Below are 10350 nucleotides of genomic sequence, written 5' to 3'. Positions count from 1 at the left end.
AACTCATTTTGGTTAAGTATACAGATAAACTTCTACCAATTCTTCCCACTTGCTCAACAGTATAGAAATTTGAAAATATTAATTCATATGTATTCAGGTTGCAAACATAGTTGTGACTTCATAGCATTTCGGCATAGCCTGAAGCTGGATAATTTCTCCCCATGATTTCTCTACCTGGTTGAAACACCTGCAGCTGAACCACAGCACTTCTTTCAGCACTTCTTTTATATAGTTGAACCAATTTTGATCTTTATTGTTGCAGTCAAGAGGATAAAAGTTTGTATACATGATGCAGGTGCTGATGATTTGCACTATTTTTCTTGTCAGGGTTTATGTCATGATGTGGCTTTGAAAACCTCAGGTGTATCTTGGAGCATGAGAGATGTTATGAAGCGACTCTGAGCAAACTTGAGGAAATGGTATTCTTTTCACTTGCAACAAGAATAACACCAGCTGATATATATCATTGCCTCTATTTATTTTACCCATTTTTTTTCTGTTGTTGATGGGGTGATGACTAACATTTCTTTCTTGATGGAAAACAAAATAGTGTGGATAAAACATATTGAAAAGTTAAATCAAAGGCATCTGTGGTTGCTGAAAGCCAGCATTCATCAGCAGGGAAACACATAGGGAATCTGGGTGCTCTTAGGTTTTAGTGCCTTCAGTTTAAATGTCAGACATCAAAATGATATTTTTCCATATCTACAGTATTTAGGTTCAGAGTCTTCTTTAAAAAACAAAATAGGCAAACAAAAAAACACCTCCAACAAAACCCGGCTTTCAGGTCCCATTGTTACTGACCTCTTTCAACCTTCAGTCAGTTATGCAGCGTAAATGGGAGAGCTTTTGATGACGTTAGTGAGGGTTGATGCATGAGTGAAGAGTAAAGCGTCTCCTTTGGGAAAACGTGCTAGGCCAAGGAAAGCTGCAGAGACAGTGAAAGAGGTGATTCATGGTTTGAAGTTGAGAGCTATTCAGAATTTTTTTCAAATAACAATAAAAAGAATATGATGTAGAGACTGAAATCTTATGAAAGTGGCATGCATCTGTTCCTCTCACAATACAGAAACACCCAGAGCATTTACTCTTGAGTAAAATAACTCAGCTGTGTGCCAAGAAATACAAAGATCACTTCCTTTTCACTCTTGGCAAAACTCACCCTTAGTTTCAATGCTTTTGGAGGGTGGGGAAGTCCTAAGGATAGAAAAAATTGTATCCACTGGCATTTGCCAGCCCAGGGCAACTTTGTCCAATCCTGTAAAGTTATAGGTTATATCAAGTCAGGTTTATCTTTTGAATTGGGCAAACCTGATTTTAACTGGGGAGGATTCTCAAATGGCTGGAACTGATTCTGTGGTAAACATAAGCCAGCCTTTTTTAGCTGCTTAATATAGTTTATTATGTAAGTGTTGGTTCACAATAAATCATTGAAACTAGCTTGAATCTAGTGCATAAGTATTAAATGGCCTCAGGAGTAGAGACATTTAAAGCAGAATTACTGAGTGTGGTTTTCCAAATCCATTGGGAAATCCAAAATCCCCATTGTGATTTAAGGACCAACATGCACTGTCATTTGTAGTAATGTAAATCCACTGTAACTGTGTTGAAGTCAATAGAGTTATTTAAAAAAAAAGGCCTATGAAATACAAGCAGCATAATTGCCTGAAATTCTATCCATTAGGATAGAGAAAGAAAATTCTATACCTCTGCAGAAACAGGAATTAAAGTGATCAGTTCTATGTGTGTAAAATTAGGCAAAAAAATAAAAAATAAAAATAAATTATACTGATTTCATTTGTGTAATAAAGCTCATAAAGCTCTTACAACCTAATCAGAAATCTTGAAGCAGAAGTTGTTCTTCTTTTCTTCTTGAAAGAAAGAAAGAAAGAAAGAAAGAAAGAAAGAAAGAAAGAAAGAAAGAAAGAAAGAGAGAAAGAAGGAAAGAAAGAGATGAGAGAGAAAGAGATCAAAAAAGAAAGAGGAAAAGGTGCAATCTACATTTTTTTAATTATCTGGAAGCTCTTTTGCTTTTGGGATGAAGTGGTAGAAAAGTGAACAATTGCTGTATCTGCAGTAATCAATGATCTGTAGGCTTTCTATATTACTAGCAGTAGTCTCTTGCAGATAGGCATAACACGATCATGGTATGCCTCAGTTTCCCAAAACCCAACATACATTTGTACAGGTTGTCCTTTTATGTTGGGATGGGAGAGACTTGAGCCCCTGGGAAATTTAACTCAAGGATTCATCTGTGATACCACCAGTTACGCTAAAGTCCTGCCTTAAGGACCAAAGTGCTGAATCTCCCCAGCATTGCCTTCATGAATGCTTGAAAAGCAAGAATATGTTTAGTTTCCCCTCAGAGCAAAGCTGGCCACTGAGAGAGGGCAGAGAATAGGCAGAGTGACCTGATCAGATACGGAACTAATGCCCATAAGCTGAGGTTGAAGTCCTGGTCTACAAACCTGGTTCTGTCAGGGTGCAAAGATGATGTGAAGAGCATCGCACTGAGGAAGGAAAGCTTTCAACAGTACTAGTGCAGATCCTGCTTAGAATTTGGGGTGAAAAGAAAGGAATGAAAGCAGAAAAATAATGTCCTTTCATCAGTTCATTTATACACATGTTTGTAAGCAGTTAGGGCTCTGCTCAACCCAGCAAGTCTATAATATATGTTGTGTCATACATCCCAAAACCACTGTCTGAAGCCCAAACAGAGATCATGGTGCTGTGTGGTAGCTTCACGGAGTGCAGAAGACATCATGTCTGAAATCTCTCCTTCAGGACATGACCACTGACTTGATCTCTGCCCTCAGTCACAACTACAGGGGACAGGGGACAACTTTGGGACATGGCATCGTATATTTGAGTGCTTGATTTATGAAACGTAGTGAAGACAAACAAAAGCTGGAACAACTCATTGATAGGAAAACTCCCTACGCTCCAGCTCAAAGATACACCTTTAAACACAACCTCAAAACATTTATTATAGAACAGAACAATTTGTATTGCATTCAACAATGTTTTCAAAGGATTGTCAACCTCTGTCTGCAGGTACTTTTTCTTACAACATATCATCTATAGCACTCATTCCCCCCTCTCCTCCCACCCCTGGGTAACCATATAAGAGAGATATGCATTACAGAAAATGTGTATATGTTTGCTTCTATTACAGTCATGATCAAAAGTCTATGATATATTGAAATACTTGCTTTGTAGAAATACATCTGTTATGAGAGGGTTCCTTAACATAAATGGTGTATTTTCTATAATGTGCTCCGTCTAATGAATGGTTCAGCAAAGGCACAAGAACAGAACTATGTGGGGAGAATGCAGTAATTTCTCTTTAACATGCAGGAATTCTGAATACAAGTAAATGCATGCCAAATTTTATTGCTTCTAAATCTGAATAATTGTATTTCTGAGCTGTGCATCTGGGTAGATAATAAAGCCACAAAACAATTTAATGAAACATATAAAAAATCAAATGACATTACTAAATATTATAATATGCAGAAAATATATTTTGCATATTGTCACCTAATCTTTCATCCACATTCTAACAAATAATGCAACAATAAGTGAAAGTCTTATTATCCATCTAAGTAAATTGAGACCAAATTCACCTTGTTTCCTTTTCTTTATGCATGTGTGTGTGTGTGTATGTGTGTAAACATAAAAGTGAGATTGATATTATTGCTTTATGTTTATGGTACATTTTTTTCCATAATAACTAAGGTGACAAATATGAGACATTTTTTTTTTCTTTTCTTTTTTTTTTCTTCTGTTTGAATCAGTTCTCAGCTCAAATTTTGATTATGTTATGTAGTCAAGCACTTATAAATGATAAGAGTTGAATACATGGCCTATCTTGTTACCTCTCATTGATACATAATTCTGCAAGAATAAAAACTGGAATACCACAACAAAAGTGAGGATTCTCATATATAAATTCAGTGTGTAAAATTCATGGATCTAAGTTGCTTTGATCATTCCTTATAGCTGAAGGACTGATATGGGCACCTCAGATGGCGTAATGCTGCTGACTCATGCCAGACACCTATTTTTAGGATGAGGTGAACTGTCCTTTGGGTGGATTTGTATATCTTTCTGTTTGCTGTCAAGGAATCCTAAATGACTAGCTTAGACTTAGATGTCTAACTTTTCAAAGTCCAGGTAAGGAAGCCAGAATCCTATCTAAAGAGGTAAAAAAAATGCTCCCATGATGGAGGGATCTCTCTTGTTCTTGCAATGATTCTAGCACTATGATTTATTTTACTCTGTCATGGAAGAGGTCATTGCAGAGTTCCAGCTGATTGTAGTGTCTGGATTTAAAGGACAGCAATCTAAAGTGTCTACTGCAAAATGTCTTTTGCAAAGGTGAGCCTCTATCATCACAAGTCATGCAAACATGAGGAAAAGGACTTAGTATTGCAAAGACCAGAGCATGATAATGTCCTGGCTTTCCTCAAGGCAGCTGTCTCCCTTTCTTTCCTTGTGATGCATTGGCCCAGATTTTGCTGGAACAGAACAGCTTCTCAAACCGTGAGAAAACCCGTTGATGTCAGTGAAGGAAACTTTCATTCATCAGGTGAAAGAGGGTAAGACTCCACCTTGTTTCAAGAGAAGGTAGCCAGATGTTTTTTGATAGTTAACTTCTGACACCTATAGAGAAGGATTTTCCCCATCACCTCATCCACCTTCATGCTGCTCGAAGGAAATTGTCTGTGTTCTTTATTCTGTCTTCTTTCCTACATTAAATATCAGGTTCAGAGTCCTGAAGATTACTTATGGAAATGTAAACTAAGGACTAATAAAAACCACGAGCTAATGAGTGAAAACAAAAAAACAAAAAACAAAAAAACAAACAAAAATCTTGTCTCCTTGTGAAAGAGGGAATTGTTCTCAGAGAATATATAGGCTTTGTACTCTAAGGTGGGTTTTTTTTTTTGTTTTTTTTTGTTTTTTTTTTTTTTGTACTGAAGCCAAGACTTTTTTTAGAAAGCATACAATGATTGTGGAACAAATTCCTGTAAGAAGAAAGAACCATTGTATAGATCGTAACACTTTCCACTTTAGGTGTCAAGTGCACTTCTTGATTCCTTCTGCAGTTCTTACAAACAGTTCACATAGAATAAGATACTCAGTTAAAAAAAAAAAAAAAAAAAAAAAAAAAAAAAAGTAGAATTTTCTTCTCAGAAGGAGTAAGAAAGACCTAGACATAACCAATTCCACTGTCCACATTCCGTAACATGCTACTGAAATGAGAAAAAAAAAGGGGGGGGGGGAATATAAATATGCAGAAAGAGATCAGGAATTGCCACATAGACATACTATACAGTGAAATGGTGAACAGAATAATTAATGCATATAGAAATGTTCCGAGTCCTTGATTTAAGAACCAAGTGCCTGCTGACAGATTTTCCTCTTGTTCATACTATTATTATAGTTCAAATAATGCAGAGGAAAACTCAGCCCTTAATTTGTGAGAGGAAGTTTATGGGATAAGGAATTTGATTTGACTTCAAAGAATGTGAATCAGTTCTTTCTATTCTATTGCCAAATATTCCCTTTCAGTTCAATTCCCTTGTATCTAAAGCTTTCTCTGTGAGGTTTATCTTTATATCCTGATGCAATACCCCTAGATTCAGCCATACCTTTGAGATTTCCTCCTTCCCTTTCCTTCTTCTTCCTTTCCTTCCTCCCTCCCTTCTTTCCTTCTTCTCCTCTTTCCTATCATTCTTTCTTATACTTCTTCCCTCCTTGGCTTTCTTCTTTCTTCCTTTACTTGGAGAATCACTATCATAACTAGAACAAAAACACCGTTAAAATAGCCACTGTTATATCTTTTATGCTTGAACTAAGCAAGTTATACTATGCAGTACACCTAGAGGAGATTTATGCATCAGATATTTGGTGTATATACAATTTATTATGTCATGTAATCTTGATAAAAATAAAACTGCAACAGGATAAGATCTGGAATGGAATAGCTACATATTTCTAAGTACATATACATACATATATATGCATGTATACATACAATATATAAATAAAATATAAAGTATATGTAAAGATGTATATAGAAAACTATCTTAACAGTTTAAACCACTGTGACTTCTTAATACTAAGTTGAACTTATTTGAAAGTGTAGTGATGATCTTAAAATCTTTTTAGTATTTTAAAACACCGGTCTTCTATTCAAAATTTAAGGCATATATGAAAAATATACTTCCACTACCTTTTAAGAATAAATATGGGACACTGTGTACCTAAAATCAATATTAAAAATCTTGGAATTTTCACTTTTGATAGTGGGAAGGGTGGTGAACATCTCATTGTTCAGTCATAGATTCAAATTTAAATGTTTCTCTGAAGACCTGAAAGAGAATTTTTTTGAAAACAGAGCCACAAAATATTATAAGTATTGAGATTCTCCTCCCATAGTCTTCTTCACCCAGATCAATTTTTAGATGTTTGACTGGAAACAGATCCATTTAGAAAATATTTCCCATAGCTGTAAAAGCAGTATCTGTAGCTCAGTTAAATGGACATTGTAAATTTAATGCAGGCTTACTATGTAAGTTTAATACACCTGCTATTTTCCATAATTTAGGTATATCTAATTCATCTTTTTCTTAGCCATTAAATTTTGGAAAATTCTCTAGAGGAAATTAAATGGGAGCTATCAACGTTACCAGAACTTGTGAAGAAAATACGAAAATTTGCTTTCTCTCTTCCAAAGTGGTGTATAGTGGGGGAATGGGGCAGAAAAGTGGAAAAAAATTGAGTCATTTTTTTCCCCAACTTTTGATTTCTATTCTAAACTTTCTTATCCGTACATCAAAAGTCTCATTTAACCTGCTAGATCTGAAGTGTTAAATATTTCCAAATGCTGTCTTAAAAGCAAACAAATTATTCAAAACTCTATTTAGAAATGAGGAAGTTAAACAGATTGTAAACCTGAAGTGAAACTGATTTCAATTTCCCATTACACAGAAGCATAAAACACAGCATATAGGAAGTCAATATCTTCATTGAAAAACTGAGAACTGTGTTACTCACTCTGGGGTCACTGTTTGGAAAAGAGGAAGGTTGCAGACAGTTTGGGGGATATTAATAGAAGAAGTTCAGCTTATTGTTTCTTCTTAATAGGTGAGAGAGAAAGCTTGGCATTTTTTGTTCCTGCTGTACAGCTTTATGATATTAGGAAAAGGGTGGGATTCTGTAATCTAAGGTGGAATTTATCCAGATAAGAAAATATCTCTTCTTTTAGATACTTAGCTTTTCTTTCATTTTCTTTCCCTTTAATGCTAAATGGGTCACAGGACTTACAACCTGCTCACCTTTTTAAACTAACCATGCTTCCACCTGCTGCCTTTAATAAGCAGCAGTGATTGGAAGTGCTTAATATTTCAGGCAGGAGTTGGGGTGGAAATATTCTATTGGTAAGTAAAGGAAGCAGCACTGGTCTCTCTGGTAGCAGGAAGATCAGTGGTTTAGCATCAGACATTATCTACTTGGAGGAAATAAAAAAAATCAGGAAAAATATAAATAAAAGAGAGTGCAAAGTTTTATTGTCAAGCGCGTCTGTCACTTCATGAAACCACAGCTATATATAAGATATATGTGACATACTAATAGGAAGTAATTTACCCAAGGATGTTTTTGTGCCTTGAAGTGCCTTCAACATTTCTGCTTTGAAAACTTTGCAAGTGTGTATGCATCAGAGCAGTTACCGAGGCGCTGAAGTTCCCAATTTGTGCACAATGTGACTTTTATAATGCTATTAAACTCATCTCATGGAAAGCGGTGTGCACAAAACAATGATACATGAGATCTCAAGGAGGCTGCTGAGAGGGGGGAAGGATGGAGTGAAGAGAAAGCTTGTATAAAGTCACTTTGAGAATGCACCTCCACTCCAGAAACCTTCTGTTTATTCATATTTGAAATTATCTGTTGCACTTTGGGCTGAGATTCATGCTGTTTGCATTTGTTACTCCTATATAATAAATTGGGTTTGGGGTTTTTTTTTTTTGTTTTTTTTTTTTTTTTTTTTTTTTGTTTTTTTTTTTTTGTTTTTTTTGTTTTTCTCTAGCTTTAGAGTAAACATAGTGTTGATGAGATGCAGCAGACTGACAGCCCTGGTAATTGAACTCATGCATTTATCTTCAGCATGGGGCAATGAAAGGCCAAGACTACCTCTCGTCCTGTGAGCTTTAACTTGAAGGGATGGCCTCAAATAAGTACTCAGTACCTGTAAGTACACTGCTTGTGCAAACAGCTGCAAAAGTTCAGACTTTTTCAAATGAAATCTGACCTTTCTTCTTTCTTACTCTTGATCCTATCTTAGCTACCTGCCCTGCTCTTTTTCTCTCTGGCACCTAGACAATAAAACTTGTGTTCTTCTGTTACCTGCTGGAGGAGTAACATCCCCATGGAGCTCTATGCTGAGTTCTGATATTCCAACAATGTTTTTGGAGCACTAAAACCTCAAATTATGCAATTGCAAATGGTATTTGCAGGGTAAGACAGTTTTTTTGCCCAGTGGAAGCCAAAGAGAGGGTACCAGCTTAATTTACTGCAGAAGAGATGTGAGATGGTCATAGACTTGGGGAGAGAAAACAAGCAGATTTTCCTCTGTAATAGGAAATCCTTAAACAGTGGTTTTTCCTTGTTCATTTGTAATTAAACACAGAGAACAGACAAATGAACTTCTCTCTCCAAAATGAAAATCCCTGTAGGAAAAAAAAATAAATAAATGTGGGAGGTGAAGGTCAGTTCAAATATTTCACTGTGATAAGCTCACAGAGTTTAATTCAGAGGAGAACTACATATAACTTTTTAATATATTGGAACAATGATTTTTTTAAGCTATTGTGAAATTAAAATCAATGCATCCCATGCAGAAATTACTGCTACTGAACATTTTGTCATCATTTGTTTTTCTTCTCTCATGAAATTTCCTTGAAAACAGTATTTTTAATGCATTTTGGAAGATGAAGTTTTTATCACCAGGCAAACATCCTAACAGCATTGGTTTGTAGAGCTTTAAATGGCAGTGACTATGGCTCTGAAACGTTCTGCCCAGATTTAGGGATCTAAACTAGGAGGACAGTTTCTGTAGATTTCTGTTAGTGATAGAGAAAGTGGCAGATAGAGATGCCTCCAAAATGCATGCTTAACATTCAGGTCTAACTTTCTGATCTCTTCTGATGATCACAGAAGCAGAAAGAGTCCAAAGGAGGCAACAAAGATGGTTAAGGTCCTGGAGCATCTCAAGTAAAAGGAAAGGCAGGGAGACCTGGGACTGTTCAGTGTGGAGTAGAGAAGGCTGAGAAGGGATCTCATAACTGCTTATAAATATCTAAAACACAATGGGTGCAGACTCTTCAGTGGTGAGCAACAGTAGAACAAGGGGCAACATGCAGAAACTGGGACACAGTTTTTTCCTTCATGAAGAGATTAGTGGATATTTCCTTAGTCATGGATCTGAACATACTGGATGTACTCAGAGTCAATAGCTAGGAAAAAACAAAACCCAGTACAAACAAATTCAGTTGGGTTTAGACATAGCGCTATCTATTTTGGAACAGATACTTAGCTCTATCCTTTGTTAGTCTTTAGATCTGATATGGGTCAGCAGCAAATAAACTGTCTAATATTGAAGCAAGAAAAAAGTGGTGGAGGAAGATGAACCATGACACTTTCTCCTGAGGTGGTGAATAAATACAGTACTTTTGTCCCTGCCTCCTTTCTCGTAAGGACAAAGCTTGGGTGTTTGTATAGAATTTATCTAATCCAACACCTATTTCCTCACACTCCCCTTCTATTTTCTTAATGGTATTCAGGGAGAGTCAGACTTCTTATTTTTTACACAACATCAAGACGTTGTATTAAATATAGGATTTGGGACTTGGCAAATCAACAAGCACATTGTACTGCAGTGGAGACAAAAGGTGACTGAACAGTTTAGCTAGACAAAATACAGGCAAAAGTAATGCTCCACAGTAAGAGGATTGCCAGCTCTATTGTTGGGCCCACAACAGGAACCAACTTATTGCAACATTAAATTCCCATCTCACATGGAAGTTATTTCAGGGAGAAGTCTAACAAGCAAACTGCGCCCACAGTTTAATCCTATTGTCACCCTGATGGATTTATATTTGCTGCTGGGCTGTAGGGGTGGAATGAGGCCGCTTTGTTATTATTTCAGCTGTATTTACTGGGGAAAAAAACAACTACCCCAGAGTTAGGTGAATATGACTACTGCTACCTTTACATAGTCAGGAATTTATTTTTTGCTAGTGTAACTATAAAAAGACTAAAATTATATCTTAGTTATGCAGA

Source organism: Excalfactoria chinensis, chromosome Z (assembly GCF_039878825.1).
Source record: "Excalfactoria chinensis isolate bCotChi1 chromosome Z, bCotChi1.hap2, whole genome shotgun sequence".
Classification (NCBI taxonomy): Eukaryota; Metazoa; Chordata; class Aves; order Galliformes; family Phasianidae; genus Excalfactoria; species Excalfactoria chinensis.
This window is presented reverse-complemented; position numbering follows the sequence as displayed.